Source organism: Malaclemys terrapin, chromosome 1 (genome assembly GCF_027887155.1).
Source record: "Malaclemys terrapin pileata isolate rMalTer1 chromosome 1, rMalTer1.hap1, whole genome shotgun sequence".
In the NCBI taxonomy this organism is placed as follows: domain Eukaryota; kingdom Metazoa; phylum Chordata; order Testudines; family Emydidae; genus Malaclemys; species Malaclemys terrapin.
In genome coordinates, this window is record NC_071505.1 from 308962252 (window position 1) to 308976524 (window position 14273).

At 40.2% G+C, this 14273-nt stretch overlaps 1 protein-coding gene across 2 annotated transcripts in view; it reads right to left on the reverse strand.

The window, feature by feature from the left end:
• Nucleotides 1-14273, reverse strand: part of CDK8 (cyclin dependent kinase 8) — a 154178-nt gene that overhangs the window by 83145 nt on the left and 56760 nt on the right. The gene's annotated exons all lie outside the window — the stretch shown is intronic.

The following is a 14273-nucleotide window of genomic DNA, read 5'->3' on the forward strand; positions in this document are numbered from 1 at the left end:
TGAAGATTTCATGCTATCAGCATTCTGCAGTTGACCATACACAATACAATGAGCTTTATTTTCGATCGCTGTAAAGCCATACATTAAACAGTTGCAATCTTATTTTCTGCACTTTACCATCTTCACACATTCATTCTGTGAAGTACTTGGTTGAGCTCTTCTTAGTTTATCCACTGCACAAGATGACCTCGCTGAAAAGTGTGCACACACTATTTGCTAGCCGGGAAGAACACCACCACTGTCTAGACAGGAAGCAGCAGTGAAATCACATGGTTGTGTGAAGCCTGTTACTATTAATGACAGCATATTTTGGGGGGTAAGAAATCTCTTTGCTAAAATAAAAAAAGTATAGGAACTGAAATTACTCAATATATTTGTGTAGATTTGAAACATTAGCTTATTAACGCTGGTGGGCCAGTATTATTCATAATTTGCTTAATGATATTTAAGGTAGGAAGTCACAATTTTTTCCAGTCTTAGTGTGGGCGGGGGGGGGGGGGGGGCGGGGGAGGTCATAAGTCCAAAGGGGGTCACCAGCACAAAAAGGTTGAGAAACACTGCTACGTTTAATGCTAAGCCTGCCACATCAGCAGCACCATCATAGCATTGTCTGCAATTTTTGATTCTCAGATTTATATGCAATAATATATATCTTAATTACTGATACGATTTCCTCCACTGATGTACAGGCAATATTGTGCAACTCAATGAACTCTTCATGAACTTTCATGTTATCATCCACGTTTTGCCTGCAATATAACACTTGCTCTTTGTTGGAGAAGTCGGTTTCCTCAAGCATAATTCCCTCTCCAGAAATGTTCTCAGAAATATCACTCAAGATTTTAAGAGCCATGATTTCGATTACCTCCTTCTGAATAATTGGACTTGTGAATTTGTTTTGACTCTTTCAGATACCCTGAAATATCAAGATCATATTCTGCCTGCAAACAAAGCAGCTGAATAAAGTTGCAGTCAACCTCGCCACATACGGGCATATTTTCAGCTTGTTCAGTATAACTGCCTCGCAAATAAGTCTTTGTCTGGCAAGATAGATCCTAATGAAAATAGTATAAATTATCTATTTTCTTTTTTCTTCCAAGAGTACTGAAAATGTTGGTGACATGTAAGTTCTTTGTGGTCTTTTGAAAAACACAATTGCTTTGTGGTGACATGAAGAAGCTTGTTGCCTCTTAAATTTTTCTCATCTTTTTCATATTAAGAAAGTCTAGATGGTCTGAAAGCTTCATCAGTGTACTGTGATAGTCCCAGGCCAGTTGGGTACAGCAGAGTAGCAGAAGGCAGATATACTGGCCACTGGATTACAGTTTTCTGTTCCCTGACTGACCAGAGCAGGGACTGCTCCAGGCTAATGAGAACACCTGATTCCAATTAACCTGCAAAGAGTCAGGTGAGGCCATTAAGCTAATATGACCACCTGACTAATTAAGGCCCCTCTGATACTATAAAAGGACTCACTCCAGTCAGGCAGAGGAGAGCCGGGGAGCCAGAGGAGGGGAAGTGCAGCTGAAGGGCTGGTTAATGAAGACACCCTCAAGTCATTGGTAAGGGAGCCCTAAGGTAAGGGTGAAGAAGGGAGAAGCAGGAGAGCTGTGGGGAAGTGGACCAGGGAAATGTAGCAACTCTGGCAGTGAAAGGTTGGCTGCCAACAGCTGCTACCATTAGGGTCCCTGGACTGGAACCCGGAGTAGAGGGTGGGCCCGAGTTCCCCCCAACCCACCACTACAGGAACACCTCCTAGGAGGGGAAGTCAGGCCCCTGTCAGGACAGGAGGCTAAACTGTTCTGAAACAAGCCCCTAGGGACAACAGAGACTGTGGGAGTTCTCTCACTAACCTCCTTGCTGGCTTATGATGAAAAGGGCTCAGACTGTAACCCTGGCCCTAGAGAGAGAAGGGCTACGTGGAGGGTCGCAGTGAGCCAATGAGGCTAGCATATACTGCCTAGAAGCACGGGACCCACAGGGACAAGGTCAGAGCTCTGCCACAGTACTTAGTCAAAAGTAGTTTGTGCCTAAAAGCTGTACAATGGTAGAAACAAGTATGCTGTCACTAGCTTCAGAATAACAGCCACTGAAAATCATCAAAACTGGATAAGCAGAAAAAACAGCCTTATTCCACAAACTTACACACAGGGAAAGACTAAAGTAATGGTTGATCAGGTGTCACAGAAATGCTAACGGTATCAGACAACTGACATTTAATTCCTGTTACAGGTAATGGCTTAAAGTCACTGAGTTCTTTGTAGAACACTCTATTGTAGCAAGATGAAGAAAGGCAACACTTGATTTGTTGATTACACTAGAAAACAATTGCTTTTATTACTTGCTTATGTATCCGCCTTGGGTTTCTACTTCATCCAGAAACTCTGACGAGGAAAGAACAAAAAAGACAGCATGCCTGGCTTCAGATACCTTCTTTTTTCCTCCAACTCTAGTCCCCACCAAATAAAAAAAAGTTGTCAATGCCCATGCCTATGTTTTGTGGTCCTTCCGCATGACTGCTAAGAAAATGTATACTTATCAACATCGCAATTTTTAAACAGAAGTGTTTGAATCAGCCCACTGTTATGAAGATAGGAGGCATCGCCTTCTCAGCTGCTTCCCACTATCTTTTGCAGTCAATTCTAACATGGACTGGAGTGCTCTGAATAGCACTGCAGCAGCTCCCCTACTGCTGCCTGCTACACCACATGGAAGGAAGCAAAGTAGAAACTTCATTGCTTATTCTCTCTGGCAGGCTGTGGAAGCCCTAAGGGGAGCAGGATAGGATCTCAGTTGGCTCTGTCTCAGCCTAGGAGAGTGCCTAGCAAAGGACATCTCCCCTCCAGCTAGGGCAGCCCAACAGAGTGGAAAATGAGAAGAAGTCACCCAGTTATGGCTCCCTGATTTCTTGTTCCAGTCCCTACCCAGTCAGAGCAGTCTTGCTCACAGAAGCTGACTATGGCCCCCAAGGAACCCTACACCAATGAAGACAACCACTGTTCATCATGCTCCCAGCCACTTCCCTCCTCACCTCATGTGACGCAATGGGGAAGGATGCATAGGAGCCAGATACATCATCTCTTAATTAGCTAGTCTTGCTCTGGGTATGTGGTTTCTGCCTCTTATGTGCTGCTCAAGTGGCATAGCCAGTTGGAGGGAACAGGGGAAGCATCAAAAAAAGGTGCCACCTGCTGCGGCGCTTTTACTGATGGAGCGGTGCTTTTACTCACCTGGCAGCGTTCCGGGTCTGCGGTAGCGGGACCCTCACTCACTCCGCAGGTCTTCGGCGGCATTTCCTTCAGTGCTGCCGAAGACACCCAGAGGGAGAGAGGGCCCGCAGCCGAAGTGCTGCCAAAGACCCGGAGTGCCGCTGGGCGAGTAATAATGAAAAAGGTGCCAAGATACTCGGTGGGGGAGCGGCTGCTGCCCCACTTCCCCCCCCCCCCCCCCCCAGCTACGCTACTGAATGCAACAGTACAGAGAATATGCCTCAAAGCAGAAGTTCTCAAACTTTGTCATAGTGAGCCTCCCTGAGCTATGAAAAAAAAATTACTGCACCTCCCCATAGTTTACTAACACAATATAACAAACAAAAATCCTATATGTTGCAAAAATGAATGTACAAATGGAAGCAGCTAAAATAAAACTCCACAAACATTTTAGAAAACATGACACTAAACAATGATATATTCAGTACAATAGCCATCTATCCTATCTTGTCAGTGAGAGAGGTGTGTTTATTTCCTCACTGTCCAAAGTAGCGGAATTTGGAATTGCAGCGTAGAAAGGAAGAGATGCAAGTCATCTTCAACAGCAAGCTGGGAGAGATACTTTGTGGTTAATGCTGAGAAGGCTCATTCACACAGGTAGGTGGATGAAAAAGGAATGAGGGCTGTAAGAGCCTGGTGTGTTATCACATGAAACTCAGATCCCACTGATAACCAAAAGTCTGCAACTGGCATTTGTGAAAATTTGTGCTGCAGTTCCTTGTTGCTTAACAGGTCCATAAGGCTTTCCTCTTCTTCTGAGGACAGCATATTTGTTGTGTTCGGCTTAAAGCTGAATGGGTTCCTGATCCCATTGACTACATTTGTCTTTACCCACTTCAGGAAAGTATTCACAAAACTGTTCCTGCAACCCGCCTAAGTGCTCAACAATTACATCCTGGATACTGTCAACTGACAGATCACCGCACTGTTGCATAACACTCTCCACTGTTGAAAATATGGAAATAGATCCCTGCTGCACATGTGAAGACCACAATTCAAGTTTGTTAGGGAATGCAGCTATCCGATCATTATCAATGTAAACATTTGTATCTCGTCCCTCAAGTGACACATTCAAGGAATTCATTCGCTCAAATAGATCTGCCAGATATGACAAGGATATCTGAGTGTCACTGAAATGCTGTATGAGTTACTATCAGCAAGAAAAATATGGACTTCCTCACGCAGTTCACATAATCTTGTCAGCACCATGCCCAGGACAGCCAACAAACATCTGCATGTAACAACTGTATGAAGATTGCCCCCCAACACTTTGCAGAAAATGGCAAAAACCCTTGAATTAACCGGGTGCAACTTTATAAAGTTTATAATTTTTACTGCATCTGAAAGAACATTGCTGAGTTCCTCTGGCATCTACTTAGCAGCCATTGCCTCTCTGTGGATAATACAATGATTCCAGGTTGCTGTAGGGGCCACTTTTTGTACCCTTCTCACAACCCTGTCCTGTCATAGACTGTGCTCCATCGCTACAAATTCCAAAACAATGTCCCCAATCAAGGCCTCTGTCTTGGACAAAATTATTTAATAGTTTAAAAAGCTCTTCACCAGTTCCTCTGTTGGAAGTCTATGGCAAAACAGAAATTCCTCTTAATTTTGTTGCTGTAGCAAAACAAATATATACCAGTAGCTGTGCAGCATTTGATATATTAGTAGACTCATCTATCTGAATTTAATATGGGCTCTGACAAACACTTTCTAGGAGCTGCTCTTTTATATCAGTGACCATCTCTGCAATGTGGTGTAAAACGGTCATTAGAAAGTGGGATCACATCTAGCTATGATGCTGATTTCTCTCCATTCATCACCGCAAACATATCCTTTGCAGCTGGAAGTGGTAGTTTCTCACATATGTTGTGCAGCTTACCACCTTTGGCAATGCGCAAAGCCACATGGTAAGAAGCCTCAGTAGCCTTCATGTTAACAGTGCTGTATTCTTCAACAACTTTCTTTTGTCCTGTTAACTCATTGACCTTCCTCTTGGGGGAAAAAAAAACAAAAAAACAAAACAAAAAAAAAACACACTATGGGTTTAGATACTAAAGTAGTTATTTTAAGATGCCAGTATAGCCTGCAGAGCCTCATATTGTCATTTGCCAGTACTTCGCCACACACAACACATTGAGACCTTGGTGCATCGCCTGACCCGCTCCATGTAAAGCGCAGTTTGAAATAAGCTTCATCATATTTTTGGCTTCAGCTTGTGTTATTTGCTTTTCTCCGTTTGTCACAAAAACAATCCATTTCTCATATTATCTGTTTGTCACCTGTTGCGCGCTGCTGCTAACATTTTTAATTTCTTGGGCGGGGAACCACGCAATGAGGTCTGACCTGTCACAGTTGCTAGTGAAGAGCTTTGCAGCGCCTGCGGCTCCTGCTGTAGAGCGGGACAGGCTGTGGCTTAAGCTCTCAGCCCAGGCTCCCACTGTCAGAGCAGGGCAGGCTCTGGCTCTCTGAACAGGGCAGCTTGGGCTCCAGCTGTCCCCTTTAATCTCTAACCCCGGGTTTGCATGGCCCTTCTGAATGAGCCTCAGCTGCCCAGGGCTGACAGCCAAAGTTATTAAAAAAAAAAAAAAAAAAACAACAACACCACACACACACAGCGCTCACGCCTCTGTGACAGGTTCCCTGGGTTGCAACCTGGAACTGGGGTACTGCTGAACCCTCTGGCATACCAACCTGGGTTCCCTCTCACACAGTGATGCTGTGACAAGCTGCAAGCCTCTCCAGGTACTGCACTTACACAGCCACCCACAGGCAGGGACACACCCAGCTGAGTTACATGAATGCTTCTCCTAGCCACTTATGAACTAACAATAGAGAGGTTCCAACCAATTCCCCCAACTCTCCAGCCTAGGACCCCAGGACTGTACTGTCCTGCTCTGGTCAGAAGTCTGACCAGTGTAAGTTTATTATCCAGTCTGCCCCTCCCTCAGTGTGGAGAGCACATGCATCAGCTTTTGTACACTGAGCAGATTTCCCAATCACTACAACCAAAACACCCTGTTTAAGGTAAAATATAAAACAGATTTATTGACTACAGAAAGATAGATTTTAAGTGATTATAAGTAATAAGCATACAGCTCAAAGTTGTTTACTTAAGAAATAAAATAAATCTGCAGTCTTAATTCTATAAACTAGACTGGATTTAAATCAAGCAGTTTATCACCCTGATGGTATAGTTCCTTAATACACAAGTTGGGACTCTCCTTTCCAGCCTGGGACCACCTCCCCTGTTCAAAATCTTTGTCTTCCAGATGTGCGTCCAGGTGTTGAGTTGTGGGGGGGAGTGAGGCCAAATGATGACGTCACTTCCCCCTTTTATAGCTTCTTTCAGTTTGCTGGAAACATCTATGCTTGTTTCCTGGCTCAATCAATCAGTCTCCACTGTCTACGTGCTATTTCTGAGAAGTCTCCATTGCATACGGTTCCTGGGACAGTCCTTGTGAGTGTGTATTCCCTTTAACGGGCCGTTAGCACATCTGGCTCCTCCACTGTTGTACCTGAAAGGGTGCCTGTGGGTGTTTCCAACTTCCAACATAGTTCAATAACACATATATAGCAAAACTTCATAACTTCAAACACAATGATAGCACATACAATCCAACAGGATATTAATGTTCAACAGATCAAGACTTTTAAAATGATACCTCAGAAGGCATACTTTGTACAAATAATATAATTATATGACAGTGGTAAATATGGGGGTTCTAGGGTGCTTTCAGGCACAGAGTAAAGGCCTCCCTTTACACATTCCCGCATCTCCCTTGGGAGGCGTGCCCCATACTTTGAGAACCGCTGCCCCAATTTATTATGATTATGGCCCCCCAGATTTTTATAAAGCATGCTCAACACCCAAGCTGAAAAAAAAGTCAGACACTACTACTCTGTACTCTCTAGCAGGACAGAATCTGACTCTCGTTCAAAAGGTTTCTGACTACCTTTGTTAAGAAAATATCAGTATCTTCTGACAAGAACCACTAAGGTTATAAGAGTGGTGCTAACATGGTTTCCCTAACCACCCAGACAAGAATTCATTACTGTGGAAAATGTTTCCTTCACGCAACCAACAGGGTTAACGAAATACCCTTCCAGACTTGAACTATCCTTTGGCTTGACTGATCAATCATCCTTAAGAGAAGGAGTTCCCAGGAAGTTATCTTACATATGGAAAAGAACTTATTACTTTCACTACCACCATCTTGAGCGACTCCTCCCAACAGGACAATAGATTAAAAAATATATATATTAAAAAAAGATTGTGGTGTGGTTTTTTTTAATCAAAAACATCTATTTAATTTCAAAATAAACCTATTTAAAATTAAATGTGAAATTATGACAATCTACGTTAAGGTCTAAATTTATTATAATCTATTGAAACCATTTAAATAAATAAAATAATATGTCACACCAATCAACATTGGACTGAAGAGAAATGCGGAAAATATGCTGAACATACTGATAGCATTGGATAAATTACAAAAGGATAGCAGGTCTACTGCTGATATTGTTGAAATTTGAAAGAACTTCAAAAAACTGTAGAAAAAAAAACTCAACAAATCTAAATTATAGGCAATGAAGAAGCAATTACTCTGCTTCATTTTCATGACAATATTCTCAACAATGTACCAGGGTAGATGTTTAACAGTTGAAAAAAATATGCTGCTATAGCATTGACATCTAATAATCATGCCAACTGCAATGAATTTCAAGGCTGAAGGTGAACCATGCAAGCAGTATAAGTTTGCTGCCAAAGTTTTTAAGAAAGGCAAACTACTGAATTGGTGGAAATCACGGGCTAAGCCCTAGAACCAACATTTGTTGAAGACGCACTAAATAGCTTTTGGCAGCAGTAGCCTTTTTTGCAGGTGCCGAGATATTTTCTTAATTTGGATTAGTTCATTCCAAATTAAGACACCACATGGGAGTTGAAAGAATAAAAGCTTGTTTTCCTCTTCCAATCTATGAATACAAACAATGTGGGAGAGGATGAGACCTATGAGTTTTCAAAACCTGAAGGATTTTGTGACCAGAAGGTATCAGTTAAAATTCAAACTACAGATAATACTTCCTTTAACAATTCAGTTTTAAATGCAAAATATCTTTTGATCAACTTTTTTCTTTATGTATCTAGCACATTCAACTTAGTTTTATTTAACAAATACAATTTTTTTAAATGCTGTTGCGCATTTAATTGAATTCCAATTTCCATTCAAATGCAGTTTGACACAAATCAAGTTTAAAAAAAAAAACACACCAAGAAACGTGTCAGTCACCATTGTCTAACATGAAAAAGTAAAAGTTAAGAATCTGAATAAAGGTATGTTCAATTATAAAACTGCTTAAGTGTGTATAGATATAGTGTATCTTCCTGGTTAGTAAAAAGAAATACCAAATTTAGTGTAGAGGCTATATTTAGTTGCTAAGCAACCTGCGTTAATGGTTACACCAAACAATGGGAATGAACCGCTCTTTAGGAAAATAAGTATAAATGCAAAACAATTAACATAGATGACTTAAATCAAGGTTTCCTGCTTACTGATTTAAATAATGAATTACGTCAGTGATTTAATCACTAGCTTATATCATTCCACCCTATCCCAGAGCCAAACCCCAAAAGAAAAGGAACTGCACAAAAACTAGTTGTAATATACAAATAGAACACCCAGATTCAAAACAAGCTTTCCCCACACATTTTCGCCCATCCACCTTAGTCCTGAGCAGACATAAAACGACCATGCCAATTCACAGTAGACCCCATTTCACTACAAAGTTAAACTGAACAGAAATTTTCCTGATAGTAAAATATTCCTCAGCAGCCAAAGCAAAAGTGCTGACAGTTAAAACACTTACTGACCATTATACTTCAATGGGTAGGTTTGTGTCTCTTGTAGCAAGGTGGTACTTTAATGACTCTGAATTTCATCTATGGAACATTCCTAATATGATCTCATCCTAAAACGTGGATAGACTGTGCATATTTAGAGAACAAGGATTTTCCACAGCCTACTACCCATAGCAAACTGTGGTGGTTATAGTGCACATAAAATTCCAGAAGGAATTAGGCTATGTTACATTAATAAAGCGCAATTTACTACTGAAGTGCTGGAAAATATTACAAAGTACGTACAAAGCCAAGAGACGATCTAATGACAAAGCTAATTGATAAAGTAAAAAAGAAAAAATGTTAGGCAACAAAGTGAATAAATCAAATGGCAATGCACTAAAACACACTGCCCTAATACAGACTGGGAGGGTAGGGGGGGAGAAATTGTCTTCCTATGTTTTTGGACAGTGTTTAGCATAGTGGTGCAATGATCCTTTAACTCATTGCATCAGCTGGCTCCAAGCTAATAAAGTCAATGTAATATAGGTTTGTTTGGGTTTTTTTTAAACCAGTTGATAGGACTCATACACAAAACCTTCCCTAAACTGAAACACACTCAATCCAATGCACTTTTAAAAAGAGGAATTAACTGAAGGGCAGGTACTAGCCCCCTATTTCCTCCCTAAAGTTCCTTTATTCCTCAAGTACTCAGAACAGTTACCTGGTATAGTTTCCTGCAATACCCCATCTAAAAAGGGAGGAAGGATTTTCTTGTATTTAAGTTACAGGACTGGGAGTCAGGAGTTTTGGGTTGATTTCCTGTGTAACTTAGACAAGACACTTCACTTCTCTGTACCTCAGTTTTCCCATCTGAAACTTACCTGTCTCATAGGGCTGAGGAAAGGTTCAGTTTTTTCATGTCTGTTATATACTTTGAAGCCTCAGAGGTAAAGTTCTATATAAATGCAAAATATTACAAACTGATATTTCAGTGCATGAAATCTTACTGTAAGTGAACCACAGTTTTTTCATGCTTCTTCTCTAGCTCTATCATTAAGTAAATTCAACAGGAAAAAAAATAAGAAAAAGCAAGGCAGTGTACATCACTGGATAATTATACAGAACAATGTTCAACTAAAGGATCAATACAGTACATAATTTTGGCTGAATGTTATAAGAGGCAGGCTTCACAAACGTTTATCATGTTGGAGAAGTATAGGGGTGGTCAGGGGAAGGAGTGAAAGAGACAGTGAAAGGCAAAGAGGAGAATGTTTCAATAGTATCTCTTACTAGGGTAAGTATTTCAATTAACATGATATAACAGAATTCAATTTTACATAAGTACTGAAACTATTCTACCAAAATAAATGGGGAAGTTGGTTTGATCAAAACAGACTTGTTCAGTCAAGGTACTCAAGTTGAATAAGAATTATAACAAAATATAAGAATGCTCACATGCAAGCCTGAAAAACAAATAACTTGAGTGCGCACACAGCAAGTGACAGCCTACATTCCAGCTCCAGACCCCACCTCACTTCATAGCTCTTTCTTGTATCCAGGGCACAATAGCAATTTTTTTTCTTCAGGCAGTTCCTATCAATCCAGTCTTTAGCTCAGATATCTGGATACAATAGGTGCTAGATGAAGGGAGTCCTGAGAGTACTGAAAATAAGTTATTGAGATACAACTCTTTGGAAGCTTGAAACTGGAATTTAATCTGTCATACACAAACACAGGTGTTATTGCAGAGTTGTCAAAACAGAGATGCTTGGCTCACAAATAATGAAGATTTACTTCAAAACGTATTCTTTCCAGGTAAAGAGCTACCCAGATGGATGAAATACAGGAGTTTCAATTGCTGAGGAAACTATGTTTTGAAATGGAAATTCATTACACATGCAAGTCTAGCTTTCCTACTTCCTCTGACTACTCCAGCACTCAAATGCATGTAATGAAACATTACACTCTAGAAGATCTCTTAAATTAACAAGACTGGCATTTATTAATTTTGCCTTGAAAATTCATTACATGATTATATCAAACAGTTGTATTAATTAGATGTACAGATGGAAGTTTATTTACAATATAACATTGCTGTTAAGTATAAAGCTGCTGGCATCTTTTTTTTCTTTGTCTACACACACACACACACACACACACACACACACCCCAGATACAAACAATATAAATAGACAAGCTGGAGAGGAACCACAGATCCCACTCTGGCCCAGTACATCTTACAGGCCTTCTTTCATTCTATAACTGTCTCGCCACTCCATTGTGAAATATCAGGCTTTTTTTTATTATTATTACTTTTAAAACAATAAAAATAATCCAGTTTTCAGGACAATCTATAATATTATTTCAAAAAATACTACAATAAAAGAGCATTCAGTTGCAAGGTCAAGAACTCAAAAGTTAAGAAATGCCAGAATTAAGGCCCGAATTCACTGGCCTTGTGTGCATGTATCAGCACAGTCTTTAATTATATGGTCACATACTATTTTTCCCCTCTCAGGAACCCAGACCCAATCAATGCATGCAATGGTTGACGCTCTGGGGATGAATAACGGTTGTGTATTGAAGGAGACTTGTCTACAGGACCCCGTCTCACTTGCTGCAAATGCTGGACGGAATGTAGTGAATGAGGCAGTGGATTGCAGGAAGGAACGGTCTCACACTTAAGGCAGCTGATTGCTACCCTGGAGAATTGGATTCTCTGGATATTTTTTTTAAAAGGTAATTTTAAGGAAATTTCCTTTTTTTTTTTTTAATTGAAAAACAGAAGTTCCAAACTGTGGAACCATACTTCCTCAGCTTGGATCATAAGAAGAGTTAGAAACTTTAGATCCACAGCTGGATAATTAAACAAACAGTGCACAAAACCAAACAGGATACCCCAAGATAGCATTTGGGAGGGCGAAGGGGTGGGGTGGAGGGGCTGAGAAAGTGGCAGGGACTGTTCTTCCTGTGTGTTTAGACAGTGCCTAGCATATCGTAGGCACTGCTAACAGTAATCTTCTAATTCATTTGATTTAAACGGAGTTACTGGAAGCCCCAACTGGCTGTTATTCTCTATGTGACCCAATCCCTGGAAGAAGGATGAGACACTTTGCCAGTAGGTTTCACAGCTATTTGCTGACATCAAAGGAATACAGCAACTGATGACTTTGAGGTTCAATTCCAAGTTCTGTAAGGAAGGAGCAAAGATCTTTCTTCCCTTCTACTGACTGCCTGTCTCCCACCCACCTAGCTCCTGTTGCCTACCCCTTCTGCTCCTCCTGACCCTTTGGCTCCTACAATCCATTCACCCTCCCACCCCTTTCCCGGACCCCTCTGCAGTACTTTCTCCTTCGTTCCTGGATCCAGTCAGCAAGAGCACTGTGAGCATCTCCCCACTCTCAGTTTCAAACAGCTGGCACTACAGTGGCCCCTGGTGTCCAAGAGCAATTCCAGGAAAAGTCTGGTTCAGTCCCTGCAGCCCTGGGATGGAGCATGTTCAAAACTAGAATTTTAGGAGAATTTGGTAGCCAAACAAGTCTATTGTGCAAACTGACATTTTCAGAGGCTCATAACTTGGCCAAATTTAGATGGCTTTTCATGGGCACAGCAAAAGGCACATTCCTATCACAAGGGTGACTCCCTCTACCAAATGTGAAGACCCTACTCCAAATCAGGGACACACTATAGCTTCTTGGTGCAACTGTTATGAGCATTGTTTAACATTGGCAAAAAAAAAAAAAAAAGTTATTTTCACCTAATCTTTCTTTGAAACATCTGAACTGTTTTAGCTGAAACTTTCCAAAACAACTTCAGCCTGAGGCAGATACCCAGTATGGGAAATTTCAGCCCAAATGGCTAGAGTTTAGCAAAGTTATAAGCAACTAAGGACAGGGTCTTATAACGGGAAGTGTCAAGAAACCTTAAATAGCAGCATTCTAAGTATGTACAGAATGTTATTTCATAAAATGTTATTTCTCTCACCAAAACTTTCATGGACCTTCACAGTCTTACACAGTTCTATGTCACACTATCATATCCACAACACACACACACACACACCTAGGATTTTCCACTTTTAAGAAAAGGTCAAGTTTTCCAAAAGTGACTGGAGATTTTTTTTGGGAGGAGGGAGGGAGACCTTCAGTGTTGGTGCCTAACTTAAGGTACAGTAGAGTGGACCGATTTTCGGGAATTGCTTTTGAGTCTGTACCCTTTAAGATGTCTTAGGCTAGGCACCCAAAAATCACTAGTCATGTCTCAAAGTCTTGGCTTAGGTCTTTAAAATACAATTCTAATCTTATATTATCTATTTCATTGGTAATAAAGTAATAAAATTATCAAAATCTAAAGCATCGCACCTCACCCCTCTCGTATCAACGTTTCATAAAAAAAATCTAAGTATTAATTTCAGGAAGATGCTTCTACCGGAACTGTCAATTATCTGCATCCACAAACAGAATGTTTCTGCACCATTAAGCAATCATTTGGGAACAAAATAAGAATTCAAAGGATCCACACAAGTATGATCCTGAACAAACATATATTTAAAGATTCATGAGTTTGTGTTTTACGAAGAAGTGACAACTCATTTAACCAAAAGAAAAAAAATATTTAAGATTAGTGAATCATCAAATTCTTGACATTTAAATAATTAAGGGTCTTAATATCACCAAGTGGATCTGTTGCACTGGCAAATCTAAAAAATTAATAATCAATGTTCTATATGAATAATAGAATGTATACAGCCTGTAACTATTCTGTCTTACACTGAAGTTTTATATTAACTATTTGCATTAAAATGTATTTCTATGATTTTCCTCTTTAAATATTAGACCGGAACAAAAACAAACAAACAAACAACAGAACAGAGATAATATCCAAACACAATATTGCATTTGATATCTGCTAACTGAAGATATTGGAAATTTGTTTTGAGCTCTCCCCTTGCAATCAGATATGGCTATATTACTTTTAAGGGTACAAGTCTTTGAATGGGAAAGGAAATTAATTGTAAACTAAAATTAAACCATTATACCCAAACTTACTGTAATGAACAGTGCTGACAAATATAACAGAGTTTAGACAGTCACTATTTTAATAAAGAGAAAATCATACATTTATTTCCAGTACTAATCAATATGCATTCAGAGGTATAGATA